Here is a 15535-nt window from a genome sequence, read left to right as displayed (position 1 = left end):
AAGCGAATATCCATTATCTCTTTATTGAAAGTATCAATCTGAAACTGGTGCATTAATATTTTTCACGATACAAAATTAAAAAAAATCCTTCTTTCAATGAACTTGAGTTGAAAAACACATTTTAAAAAGTACATTAAGCTAAAAGGTCGAGTAAATCAAAATAAAATTGTGAAATCATGTATCTAACTGCTTTTAAAAAAAGAAAATTATGTAAACCACAGGTAGAACAGTGGGACAAAATGATGTTATTAAACGATTTGATGGATAATTAAATTAATTTTATTTTCAAAGTATTATCTCCAGTTATGAAAAAAAAAATTAAGTATTTGTTGAAATTATTGGAGAAATTTTATGGCAATTTAATTGATTTCAATTAAAGAGATTATTTTTAAATTGTAAGACAGTATAAAATTTTTTGTTGGAGTATATTTTTGGAAGATATCACAGATAAATATCAAGATATTAAATAGTTTTTTATTAATTGCAATTCTATTCAAGTTTTGAAAATTGACAGGTGTGCATCTTGTTTTAAATAGCCTATAAGTCCTAAATTTAAGCAAGATGGGGCAAAAAAAGGAAGTTTTCTTTTTATCTATACTTATAATAAAGCTACCAAATTTGGCACATGCATACCTTGGAGGTTGGGAATGGGCACCTGGGGTCCCCCTTTTTTTTGAATTTTTAGTTAGAATTTAAATCATTAACTAAAAACTAACTTTCCCGCCAAAAATTCTTTTCATTTCCCCACCGCCAAATGAGTAAAGCTTCAGTTTTTCCTGCACGCTAACGAGGATAGGCTTAACATATTTTCGGCCGATTATTTCAAACAATTCTGTTTATTTTCTTAGTGTTTGATGCATTTAAAATTAAACATTGTTAATGAATCGATTTTTCAGATTCCTTCTGCAGTACTTTTGAATTAAAATAAAACAGAATAAAGGAATTAAAATTTTCTAATCTGCGTAGCGTTACCCCAACTGGCGTAGAAAATTCATGTATGCGCATTTGTTCTGATTGTTGACAACTCTATTTTTAACGGATAAGGACTTTGTTTTGAAGGCATAACATGTCTCCGACCTATTATTTCAAACGATTCTGTTTATTTTCTTAGAGTTTTATGTATTTAAAACTAAATATTGTTAATTAATTGATCTGTTCATGATGAATCTGAGAAAATTTTGTAGAAAACGTCTTGAGATATTACATAAATGAAGAAAGATATTCTTTAGTGCCCATAAGGTTTAAATACTGAGCGACTCTGTTTTTAGTACTCATATTTTTAAAAAAATGTTTCATTTTAGTAAAAAATTTTCTTATATTAATTGCAGTTTAACCATTTCCACTTTAATTTAAAGTTTAAATTCTACGGGAGCTAGCAGAAAATTAGAGAGATACATATTATGTTATGGCTGAAGGTCTTTATAATATTATGAATGCATTTATGACTATCAAAATTTGAAGTTTTAAAATATTTTGATGAAGAAGCTATTAAAATAGGAGTTACATAAAATACTTAATTATTAAAATTTTAACGAGCATTATGATTGGCGAACAGGCTGGCCGCCAAAGGCAGAAAGTAAAAGATAAATTGATTATTCATTCATCTTTATATATATCTAAAGCGACGGTAGAAATTTTTCTTTGGGTGATCTACATATTTAATTAAATGTAATTACGTATTTGATATCTAATTTGTTGTTAATAATCATTTGTTATAATTAAATATTCGTATAGTATTAAAGTAAAAGGAATGCAAGACTGAATCACGAACAATATTTTTAAAAAATGAAGAATCAATAACATAATCCCAGATAAAGCGCACTGCATTGACATTTGGAGCAAATTTGCACGTTATTATTTAAATCATATAGCAAAATAAAATTGTTAAAATAAGTGAAAATAATAATTTTTATTAAACTTGTCTCTTAAACGATGTTTTACCTTAGTGGACACGAAATGAAATTAATTAAATCGAATATTAAAGTATTTTGTAAGATCAAATTTGAATTGTTCACTTAAGTATAAAATGTAAGAAGACAAATATGTATATAATTTTTAAACTGTCTAATATGCCTTTCACCTTCAGGAAATATGAACCAGAAAGTTCCCACTTATTCCACACTCCAGTCTATCCCTCTGAGAATTTGAATAAATCAAGTAGTAAGACGGTTATATTTGGCTTATAAACAAGCTACATATATGATTTGTAAATAGAGGTAATTAATTATTCTACTTGTTATTACATTAAATTAAAACCAATATCTGGTATAATTTTCCTGTAATAATATATTTTACTTAAAAATACAAGTTAAATATGAAATTCTGTCTATGGTAATTTTTTTTATTATAGTGCTTCGAATAAAAATTTAATTAACTGTGAAACATGAAATGTAAAACAAATAAGTACTGATTTGTTGAATATTCGAAATACTGTTTTGTTTTACCAGTGATGTTCTTGAAAGCCTAAAAATTAGCCTGTTTTAAAATATTTTTGCACTTCATTTTAGAAGAAAAGACATGCAAGCAAGTTTGAAATCAAATCTTTCTTAGCACCAAGCGACGCCGAATCTTCTGACAACATGAAGTTTAGGACATAATCTTGTTAATTAAGAATACATAACTATTATAAGTGTAAAAAAGACGTTTAAATTGTGTGTCAATATAATTTTGTTTATTTGAAAATACCTTAGTCATTAATTTAATTATACCATGAGATCAGCGTGCGTAGCTTCATAAAAAGTGCTTAAATTTGAAAACCATTTTTAAGCACCTTAAAAGTGCTTAATTTTCAGAAAAGGTCTTTAAAAAGTACTTACTTTTCTCGTGAAGTGAAGAAAGCGTTTTGTTTTGTTTCCCTATAAGTTGAAAATGACAATTCGAAATCATGGTCATAAAGGCTTGTTTACCGGATGTATCAAAAAAGAAATTTTTTCCCAATAAAATATCTCTTTATGTATAGTCTTGTCCAGAGCAACGCCCAGCATTAAACCATTGAAGTTAGGAGCATGTAGTTTGGGAAGTTATTTTTGGGGCATTAGAGGCACACTAAGAACGGATTTCTCAAACTTTTAATTAGAAGTTTAATTAAAAAATAGAATTTTAACGTGTTTTCATAACATCAAAGCATATTATGGTATAAAGATATTTTAACATCGTTTTAAAAGTTAAAAAAGAATAACGTTTGAATAATAAAAAAATTTTTTGGTTGAATGCAAATTTTAATTATTTTTTATTTTGAGAAATTAGTTTTGGACAATGCGATGTGTTGTCTTGGGCTAGCTTCAAGAAAGACTTGCTTAAAAAAAACCTTTAATTAGCATTTTTACTTTTCCATATACAAAATTTAGTGAAAATATTGCAATCGTCAAAAAATTCGAACCCGAGATTTTAATGTATCTTCACTTTTCAAACCTCCTTGAATTCGAAAACACATTTTCAGAAAGTATCTGTCTGTGACAAATATAACAAAGAAACACTTTGAGGTAGATGGTTGAAATTTGATATGCGGTCCTCACACCAAATTTGTAGATTTCGATCAAATTTTCATCAACATCCGTTTAGAGGAAATCTGTTCGTCTGTCTGACTGTTCGAATATAAGTCAGTATGATAACTGCAAAGCGAAGAGAGCTAGATACTTAAAATTTAGTACAGAGATTTAGTATCCTTTGTATTGTATTTTGAGCCAAATCCAAAGAGATGTCCGCCTGTATTTTCAAGAAATATGTAAACGCGTCAGCTCAAAAATATAGCAAATTTGGTATATAATTTTGTGTCGATAAGTGTAGTTTTGAGTCAAATTTTTGTTTTAATCAATTGGGAAGAATGCATCTAAAACTCAAATTTGCTTTTCGGATGCTTTCAACCGCATGCCAGAGATTAAACCGAAAACACTTTCCAACAATCACGTTATAGATAGAAACAGTAAAAATATTTAATTCACGCCTAGTGATAATATTCCTTAACGTACGCCAATGTCGCACAAGGCATTTCTCTGCAATATGCGAGAAAATTTTGGGGAGACTCTCTTTCTGATTTATTTCCGTTTAACTTCTAACTACAGAGCTGATTTTGTTTTTTACTTTTTTCGTTATTTATGAAAACTAGGACTCGTCAAAGAATTTTCATTTCTTCGGAAATTAGATATACCATTTCTTCTGCAACTTTTTTTAAGTAAGAATTTTTGTTTCTAGATTAAAAAGCACATTTTCATTAAATTTTAGGAACGTTAAACGTTCAAAAGAGACTTTTACTACACTTACAAAAATAAGAGGCGATAAGACAATTTCTTTTTTGTCTGAATCATTTGTAAACGCTACTATTATTTTCCATTAAAAATGATTTTATAAACTTATTTAGAACATGACTTCGTTCTATCATCAATTTCATGGCAATTTTGCCAGTTGTATGATGATGCCATATAAATGCTTTAGGTCTTAGCTTTATAAGATTGCAATTGAAATTACTTAATACAATAAATCAGTGCTGGGAGAAATTTACTCTTTCCATCCCAGCAATGTTGGATCTTAATTGTTGTTGCTTATACAGGGTGTCCCATAAATATTTGGACAAACTTTAAGGGGGGGGGGTACATCACAAGGATTCAGATTTGCATAGCGACCCGTGGTCGGAAACGCCATGAAAAAATGGTATGACAGATACAAGAAATGAAGAGACACGAGATTGAGATCATCTGAAATGTTTATTGGTCAAAGATATTACATGTGCTGTGGTACATGATATTTGAAAATGTCACAAAAGATGTTCAAAGTTTCCCCCATTGTTAGCGATGCATGCGTTACACCGTCGGACCATAGACTTGCGAACTCTCTCAAATACACCCGAATTTTGTTGGATATCCGCAGCAGCACAGACGAGTCTTGCTACTAGATCCATTTCTGAGTCTACAGGTGTTGCGTACACAGCACTTTTCAGTGCACCCCAAACAAAGAAATTGATATTGTTTAAATCAGGAGAGCGTGGTGGCCAGGAAACCAGTCCACCACGACCAATCCATCGGTACCAAACACCTGATTCAAATGTTTACGAACACATCTGTCATAATGGGGTTTTGCCCCATGATGTTGAAACCACATATGGTGTCTGATATGTAGGCACAGGGTCAAGTAATGTTGGTAGAACCTCTTGCAAAAAGATGAGATATTGTGCAGATGTTTGTGGGGATAGCAACAAATAGGGTCCGGCTAAGACGTAACCAACCTCACCAGCCCAAACATTCACTATTCAGATTCAAACTTTCTTTCGCTCTACAAATACTCTAAAAGTACCATAATGACACTAACAAACAGTTGGAGATATTGGGCACCAAGTGGTCTTTCCCGATACAACCTTTCAGTCGGTCTTGCATTTCCTTCTGCCATTTCATAAATGAGGTGCATATCTGACAGCCCCGTCTTCGTATGCTATGCAAATATGAATCTTTGTGATGTCCCCTACCTCCCCTTAAAGTTTGTCCCAATATTTATGGGACACCCTGTATAAAAATCTTGGGTCATGCTGAAAACAAATACAAAATATTTGGTCATGCTGAGCTCCTACACCACTATCGACATTTTCAGAAATGTATCTATCTGATATTTTATTTTAATTTTAATAAAAGTTGAAAAAGATCTTTATTGTTGACTTAATTTTTTTGGTATTAATAGTTCCCCCCCCCTCATTTTTATGATTATTTCTGTGCTTTTGTCAAATTAAAAAAGGCGTAATTTTACATTAGAAAATGTTGTGCAAATACAGAAATAAATATTAAAATTTAAAAAAATATATTTGAAATTAATTTTCAAGAATTTTTTTTCAATAAAAACTGCATAATTATGAAATAGGGGAGAAAAAAAAATACTACGCTTAGAAAATACGCAATTCATGTGTGCATACTTATACAAAGGCGCTTAATTTTGGGGGCTAAGGTGCTTAAAAGTACTTAATTTTTGCAGCAGTTTTTCACTTCTCACCCTGTGAGATGTCTTTAAAAAGTATCCATTTTAATAATCTAAAATTTATATTAGAATTTTCTCGATTAAACACAACAATGGGAATTTAATTAAACTAGCATTTATCAACCAAATATATTAAATAAAATAGCAAAATCAGTCAAAAAGTGTTACAAATAATACATGTAAGTTATTGCGGATTTGATGTTCTTTAATTTCTACTGATCAACAAAAAGAATCCACATACCTTTCTGCTGATCAAAGTTTGAACCAAAATGTCCGGAATAGAGCTCGCCTACCCTAAAAATATCCAATAACTTCTCCACATGACAAAAGCAGTGAGTACGTTTTGTTTAACATTTTTAATGCAGTTTTATAAATTACAAGCACTCCTTAGGGAGTTCTAACCGACAACTGTTAAATTACAAAAAACCCAATATAAATAATAATCCCTTCTGGCGCCACCAGACCGGAAATGAACAGATGCATCATATATATATATATAAAAAACAAATAATAATAAAAAAAGGAATTACAGGAAACTACGAAAACGAATAAAGTTTGTTCGTTTCCCGTTGCAACACTCCCCACTTTGAGTTTATAAGCTGTTCATAAACTCAAATAAAAGTTCATAGTCTTTGGACAGGTCTCAGCAATCGTCCATAACGGGATCGCCTTGGTTCCAATTTTTCAGTTCCGTCAGGTAAGACAGGATGAGAAGTTTCATTCGGAAGGAGAGGCGAAGAATCCATCGTCGGCTCCATGTCGGTTCCACAGTCAGATTCTTTAGAAGGAAGTGGAAGACCATCAGGGGACTCTAACAGGGAAGTCTTCCTATCTAAAGAGATGGGAAAAGTCTCTCGTCTATTAGCACCTGAAATTAGAGGAGAATTAGTATTGTGTTCAACAGGTTTATCATTTTCGCTCACTTCAAGTGGATATAATTTCTGCACAGGACGCAGAAAAGAACCAAACTTGGTTTTAACTAGAGCTACTCTAGCTCTATTGTCTTTTCCTTGAAACAGTTTCAAAATCCTCCCCAAATTCCAGTTCAATCTTTAGGTATTATCTTCAACCAAAACGATGTCTCCAATACATAAAGCAGTTTCTCTTTTTACCTTTTGTATTTCTCGCAATTGTCCCAAGTATTCCGATCGAAAATGTTTCCTTAGATCCTTTTGGATTCTGTTTTGGTAGGCCAATCTTTTATTAAACTTAGTTTCTTCAATTAGGTCTAAATCAGGCACACCGGTTTCTCTAATATTGTGCAGGAACATTGCTGGAGTAAGGGGTTCCAAATCTTCGGCATCTTCCGAAACATAAGTAAGTGGTCTTGAATTCATTACTCTTTCACAGTCACAAAGAACTGTGTTCATTTCTTCATGATTTAAAGATGTCTTTCTTAAAGTTCTTCTTAAAATCCGCTTCATAAGGCCGATAATCCTCCCCACCAGGGGGCATTTGGAGGTATAAAAGTCCAAGAAATAGGACTTAGTTCTTCAATATTCTTCAGTTTTTCGAAATCAACTTCCTTCAGTAGACGATGAGCACCTTTCAAATTTGTACCATTGTCTGAATAGATGACAGATGGTCAACCTCTTCGTGCAATAAATCTCCTCAAACTTAGTAGGAAATTTTCAGTTGATACTGAAGTTAAAAATTCGAGGTGGACTGCACGGTAAACCACGCAAGTTAGGATCAAAATCCAAGCCTTTCTTTCTTCTTTAAGGATGACAGGTCTAGCTAGATCTAATCCCACGATTTCGAAAGTTTCAGCATCTCTCACACGGTCTTGAGGCAATAGGCCCTCCTGAACAGAAACCGGTTTTGCATCAAATCTATTGCAAATGATGCAGGACTTTATAGCTTTTTTAATAGCTTTTCTTGACTTCAAAATCCAGTAATTTTCCCTAAGATGGTTCATAAGCATTTGAACTCCAGAATGTCCATGATGTTCGTGTTTATACATTATGAGAGTCATGACAACAGGATGATCGGAAGGAAGAATTATGGGTAGACGAAAATCCCTATGGTCTTCCCTGAAAAATATTCTGGTTTTCACTCTTAGAATTCCCTCAGAGTCTTTGATAACTTGTAAAGATTTTAACCTTTTGTCGTTCTCATCATAAAAGGTTTCTAACTGCACTTGTTTCAGCAAAATACGTTCAGCCTTCTTGATTTCATCATAATTCAATGGACCTACTGTTCTTCGATTTCTCCCATTCTTCAGATTCTTAAGAAACCTTAAAAGCCAAGCTGTAATTCGGACAATTTTAACATACGATGAAAATCGATGATAATACTTTTCCTCAAGTTGTAAAACAGAAGCGGTTACAATAGTCTTCTTCTTTTCTGAATTAACCACTTCCATATTTGGAAAATGAGCAGATTTTGGCCAATCTTCTTTCGACCTTTTGATCCAATCAGGTCCTTCCCACCAATGACTTTTGATGAGGGTCCTCACTGTACATCCTCTCGATGGGAGATTAGCTGGGTTAGAAATACCAGGTACATGTCTCCAATTTTCCACAGAAGATAGTTTTCTTATCTCCTCCACTCTATAGCAACAAAGGTAGCCCATGGGCCTTCTCTTTTTATCCAATGTAGAACATCCATTGAATCAGACCAGAAAGTGCTTTCAATATCTTCCAAATGCAAATCTCTCTTTATCGCATCAGCTAACCTTGCTCCGATCATGCAAGATAAAAGTTCCAATCTTGGGATAGAAATACCTTTCAAAGGAGCAACCTTTGATCGTGCTTGGATTAATTGGCAGGTCACCTTGCCATCTTTCTCAACTCGAAGAAATGCGCACGTAGCGTAAGCCAATTTTGAAGCGTCTCAAAAGACCTCTAGTGACAAGCTGGCGTCTTTAAGATCGAGGTGTGACAGCCTCCGTGAAATTTCTAATTCTTTCAAGTCTTTAAGTTGACGCTGCCAAATTTCAAATTTTTTCTCGATGTCTTCAGGCAATGGAGAATCCCAAGACGCTTCCATCTTCCAGCACTCTTGCAGAATCAGTTTGGGAATTAGAGTGACAGGGCAGGTGACTCCAATTGGGTCAAAAATTCGATGAGTAATGGAAAGTATTTTTCTTTTCGAAACGGGTCCTTCTTCAAGAACGGGCTCTTTGAAAGAGATGGACAAAGTATCTCTTTCCACATTCCACAAAAGACCAAGAACTTGTACCTCGGGCGAATAGAGATCATGTTGATCAATGCTTTCCTCCAAAATAAGTGAATGCATGTTACTATGTCTTCAACCACGTAAGTCGAAATTTCCTAATGCCAACAATTCTCTAGTCTCGTAGAAAAGACAAGTATTCTTCGAATGTTTCCACACTCGTTACGCAATTGTCAACGTACATAGAGTCTAGTAGCTTTTCAGCTGCAGCTTTCAAATGCGCAGGTGCCCGTTTTAGATGAAAATTTAATACTGCAGCTAGCAGGAAGGGACTGCATGATACTCCAAAGACTACTCGACAATGTCTATAAATAATAACCTTTTCATGATCGCCACCTTCCCACCACAAAAAACGTAGAAAGTTCCTATCGTTTTCGTGTAAAGCGATTTGCAAGAATGCTTTACGAATATCCGATATTACTCCTATCTTTCTTAAACGAAACCTATTCAAGATTGCAGGTATTATTTCGATTAAATTAGGTCCTGGTTCAATGCAAGAGTTCAGAGAACAAAAGTGTCCATGACGAGCGGACCCATCAAATACAGGGCGGATTTTGGTTGTAGAGTTTTCTTTGAACACAGGTCTGTGTGGTAGGTAATGAATTTTCTTATTTTTGTCATGATCATTTTCATTAACCCTTTCAATAATCCCTTCATTTTCCCATTCAAAAAACACTTGCTCATAATCTAATAGTCTACCATTACCTTTTAGAGATCTTACAGTATTTTTCAACCTTCTTTCGGCTAGTTGAAAATTATCACTAAGTTTATCATGTCCATCGATCCAAGGAATGTATACATAATATCTACCATCTTCATTTTGCGAGACCGTATTCTCAAAATGTTTTAAAGTAAGATCTTGCAACTCAAGTTTCGTTTTCTTTTCACTTGGGTCCTTAATTCCCAAAGAATCTAATTCCCATAGGTCCGAAATTTTTGTCTGATTTGTAAGCAAAGAATGCACCAGTAATGAATTTTTGGATTCAAAAGTGGATTTAGAGTTCGATTTTCCCATAACAGTCCATCCCAATTTTGTATTTACTGCTGTGAGACCTTTAGATACTTGTTTAATCTCACCCGTAAATAGTTTTCCTATTATGTCCGCTCCTAACAAAATATGAATTTCATCAACGTTTTTATCAAAAATGCAATGCTTGTTATTCACAGTAGAATCACTTATAAAAATATCAAGTTGCTCTAATTTCTTTAAAATACGATGGTCAGTAATTCTAGATATTCCTAAACATATATTCTTCTGATCGTTAACTTCCAAAGTAAAATCAAAATTTCTATCCAGACTACATAATTTAATAGAATATCTATCATGCATTTCAGTCATTTGTTGACCGCCAAAAAGTCCATGCGTTACCTTATGTTTTCCTAGGCTCTTCAAACCCAAAGTTTTAGCAATGTATTGCGAAACATAACTCTTCTGACTTCCGGTATCTAAAATTGCCCTTACTAGACTTTCACAATTACCATTTTTGATGTAAACAACCAAAGTTTGTAAAAAAACTTCTCCTTCACTCTGATTACCTAGATCTGTCGACCCAGTCTGAACCAGATTTTTTCTTTCTATGTGTTGCTGTCTAAAACATAAAAATTTGTGATGTAATCCTGAACAAAATTCACATTTCGTTTTATTTATGGGACAATTCCTACTAAGATGCCGATCTATTTTAAGGCAATTGAAACAGCAACCGTTTCGCAATAAAATATTCTTTCTTTCCTGTAGAGAAAGATCTGTCATCGCACGTCCACAGCTATTCGTAGTATGAGTCATCGATTCACAAAAGACACAGCTATTCTTCGTTTTGTTTCTATTTTCATTGAGAGGAGTCACTAACAGTTCATTAGCAGTAGCAGTAAAGATACCTTTTTGATTTATTCTTTTATTTTCGCGATCCTGGGATTTAAACTCCATACGTCGATTACGCAATTCAATACACAATTTATTTGTTTTGTTAATAGACTGCGTTTTTTCTCTGGCAGCTAAGGCATGAGTAATGAAGGATAACAGTTCCTCAATTTTAGAACCTGAATTTTGTTTTTGTTTTTTTGATTTATTGTATTCTAAAAGTAAATCAGCCGGAATAAGTTTCATGATTATTGGACACAAGATACTTCCATATTGTGAGGTTGAAATACCTAAAGACCCCAAACTTCTCAATTGAACATTACAGTTATCAACAAATTGTCGGAAGGACCGAATGTCGTTAGAATCTTTTAATGGTGGTAAAGATAATATTTTATTCATATGGGCTTGAACCAATACTTCAGTACTTGCAAATCGTTCTTTCAATAATTGAACTGCTTCATCGTACGCAGCTGCTGAAATAGGAAATCCTTCTACGGTATTTAATGCAGATCCTCCAAGATGAGCCTTTAAATAATTAAATTTGTCGACTTTATTTAATGACTCATTGTTATGTACAGCCGTTTCAAAACTGTTCCAAAATGTCAGCCACTTAGAGGCATCATCGCCAAAAAATCTGGCTATATGATATTTGGGGATTTTAATTTTGATACTTTCAACATTCTGGGGAAGAAAGTTTTCTGTTGGAATAGTCGAAGCCGTGTTTTCTACTAATGACGAATTATCCAAGTTCAACTTAGCAACATGATTAATTTTCTTTTTAGTGCGGAGCAGACAAAGTAAAACTTTATCTCTATATTCTTGCGCTGTTTCAAATTCTTCCTCAAAATTATCTGTATTAAAAAGAGGCTCAAGTTGTTGATCAACTATAGACAATTGTTCGAATTTACAATTAAGAATTTCCGAAAATTCCTCTAACTTTTCAGAATTTAATTGTTCATTAGCCAATTCAGTTTCTAAATCGTTTACAGCTTTCGTTACCGCGGTGCGTAAAGACTTCCGTTTTCGTTTTAACAAATCAAATTGCTGTTGTTCCGACATTTTAAATACTCAAAAAATCAAATATTCAAAATTTCAAATAGAAAGCACATTTAAAATTCAGTTTCTATAAATATACAAAAGTATAAATTCACAAGATTTCAAATATTCAAAACTCCTAAATTCAAATTTCATAAAAATTCAAATTTTCTAAATTCAAGTTTCATAAAAATTCAAATATTCTAAATTCAAATTTCATAAAAATTCAAATATTCTAAAATTCCAAATTCAAGTTTCATAAAAATTCAAATATTCTAAAATTCTAAATTCAAGTTTCATAAAAATTCAAATATTCTAAATTCAAGTTTCATAAAAATTCAAATATTCTAAAATTCTAAATGCAAGTTTCATAAAAATTCAAATATTCTAAAATTCTAAATTGAAGTTTCATAAAAATTCAGTTTCGTTTCTAAAAATATTCCTGATGCTAGTGTCAGAAATCCAACCATTCATAAATATTTCAAAAGTTCTATTTATTGCTTCAAGTTGCAAGTAATTCTAAAAGGAAATCTAATTTTCTAAGCACCAAATTCAGTTGGTTAGAAAAAGTTCTAATATTTCAAAATTGAAACCAAAATTGTTCTTGAATTCTAAAATGTTCTAATTTTCAAATCTAAATAAAGTTCTAAACATGTTCGAAAATGTTCCAATAAATCGAAGTTTCGATTTTCAAATGCTTATTCATAAAATTTTATCAAAAACTTATCAAGCTCTGATCCCGGCAGGGATGCCATATTGCGGATTTGATGTTCTTTAATTTCTACTGATCAACAAAAAGAATCCACATACCTTTCTGCTGATCAAAGTTCGAACCAAAATGTCCGGGATAGAGCTCGCCTACCCTAAAAATATCCAATAACTTCTCCACATGACAAAAGCAGTGAGTACGTTTTGTTTAACATTTTTAATGCAGTTTTATAAATTACAAGCACTCCTTAGGGAGTTCTAACCGACAACTGTTAAATTACAAAAAACCCAATATAAATAATAATCCCTTCTGGCGCCACCAGACCGGAAATGAACAGATGCATCATATATATATAAAAAAACAAATAATAATAAAAAAAAGGAATTACAGGAAACTACGAAAACGAATAAAGTTTGTTCGTTTCCCGTTGCAACATAAGTATAAATTATCAAAAACAACATAATTATGTTTACAAGTTTGACAATAGGTATATATTTAATTTTTACTTTCGTTCTTCAAAGTTAGAACGCTCTAGAAACGCTGCTTTGAACTGAATATTACAACACTTATTAAGAAAAACATTGTGTTAGTCATGCCATTTTTTTTTAACTAGAGAAAGCCACATTTTGTAGTGCCAGTTACGATTCTTTGCAAAGACTTCTACATATATAGCTTTGTAGTAGTTGACATCCTTTTATGTAATTAAGCCAAATGCTAGTGAAGACAAAATTTATATATCAATAAAAATGAATAATGTTGCATTTATTTTAAATCTCTTGCTAATTCGCTAAGCAAAAAGTTCTTAATTTAATATATTTATTGCTACTACTTGAAAGCATGTATCTGAAGCACCTCAAACATTTTGAGTATGAGCCACAAAACTACCCATTAAGAAATCTATCACAGAAACCTCTAACTTGCACAATACCTCCAACATTTTAAAGATTTTTTCATTTGCATTTCATCACTATGCAAGAGCCGAACTGCATCTGTTCATGTTTAAACAGCAAATTGTGAAAAGTTGTCCCGCATAACTTCTGTATTACTCATTTGTTCTTTTCCAGTACGCCCATATCTTGGTTGAATAATAGACAAGACTTAATGTAAAAAAAATATCCTGTTGAAAAAAACATTGGAAGTATTTCTCTAATGCTTTTTTAATAAGGTTTAATACTATGGTTACTGATTCAAAGTACTGTAGCCATAGTTCGAGATGTTTTCTCTTGTTGATAGAATCTACTTTGTCGATGAACTGTTTTTCATTCTTGCAAAGACTTAATTTTTTTCCGTACAATCAATAATGTAGGTTTGACTTCAAAACTGTACAGAAGGGTAGTAATTTGTGTTTGAAATGTCAATTATTAGGCATTGTAACGTGTTCTAAGATAGATCTTCCATATGCATGACTGGAAGCATGTGAAGGATTGAATCTTCAGTCTAAGCAATTTTTTATAATGGAGAAATTCCACAATTCTTCATTAAAATGCTGATTGATCTAAAGTACAAAGTAGTAGATGCGACTGTCAAAAACTTTCCAATCTAATAATAGCATTTATTTATTTATTTTCAATGTTCTGTGGTGTTGAAAACAGCAACAACAAAAAAGTCATCAAGGAAGTCAAATATTTGATTTTTAAACTAATTAATTATATAGCAGAATACGTTGTATTCATATAGAAAGAATATTTATTTCTTTATTCTCAAGGTTAATCTCATCATGTACTATGTCAATGAAAGAATGACAAAGCGAAAGTTTAAACAAATAAAATTCATTTATTAAAATGTATGTAAAGAAATCAATCTGAATTATCTTACATCAAATTTCACACTTGGTATTTTAATTCAAACTCGACAAAATGCACACATTCTAAAGCTCAATAACTCTTAAGTACAAAATAAAAGAAAATTTAAATAAACATTGAGGGTTCATCTCACTCCAAATACATTATGACTGACACTCCAAAAAGACAATATAATAATATTATCATTTATACCTAATGAAATAGAAATTAAACTTTGTCAAATTTTTAACTTTAACCCCTTCTACCATTAAATCAAGAAACACAACTTAGATTATATTTTAAATAAACTCATTTCTAGAATTAATCATTTTTAGCTGAGCACACAAATTACATAACAATTTAGCCAAAAAAAGAATATCCTATGCAAATTTAGTATATTCATCCTTCAATGCACAGCATTATATACATAAATCTAGACCGAGATAGCCTGGTTGGTAGGGCGTTGGATGTGAGTTTGAGCCTCGCAGGCCAAAGGCTTTCCGGGTGTGCATGTGGTGGCTAGCGCACGCATAAATCTGTCGTGGTCACAAAGTCCTCCATGTCGAGAGTAATACCACAGAGGGTACTGGTTCAGAGGTGATCGTTCTCTGATTCAAGTCTAAATTACGATCTGTGAATGAAATGCATTAATGAAGTCCGCTCCGTAAAAAGCGTTGTGACGCGTGAGTAGCTAAGACGTACTCTTGGCTCTAGATGGCGCTACTGAAAAACAAGAGACGTTCTCTCGGCTTAAAATCGCTGACTTTGTCAGCGGGCTTGTCTATGACAAGTGCCATTAGAAACAACGTACGTAAATCTGCACTTTGCAGATTAAATATTTAAACTTTAAGTACTCTCATCAATTTTACAAATGAAATTAATTAGTTCAATATCAATTAATTTCAAAATACACTTAATACGTGATGCACAGCATGCTAGCAACATGGATAAAAACTTATTTTCCCTAACAAGGCCCCAGAAGGTCGGTGTTCAAATTATAACAATGAGAAAGAAATCCTA

This window comes from Argiope bruennichi, chromosome X1, assembly GCF_947563725.1.
Source record: "Argiope bruennichi chromosome X1, qqArgBrue1.1, whole genome shotgun sequence".
Taxonomy (NCBI): domain Eukaryota; kingdom Metazoa; phylum Arthropoda; class Arachnida; order Araneae; family Araneidae; genus Argiope; species Argiope bruennichi.
This window is presented reverse-complemented; position numbering follows the sequence as displayed.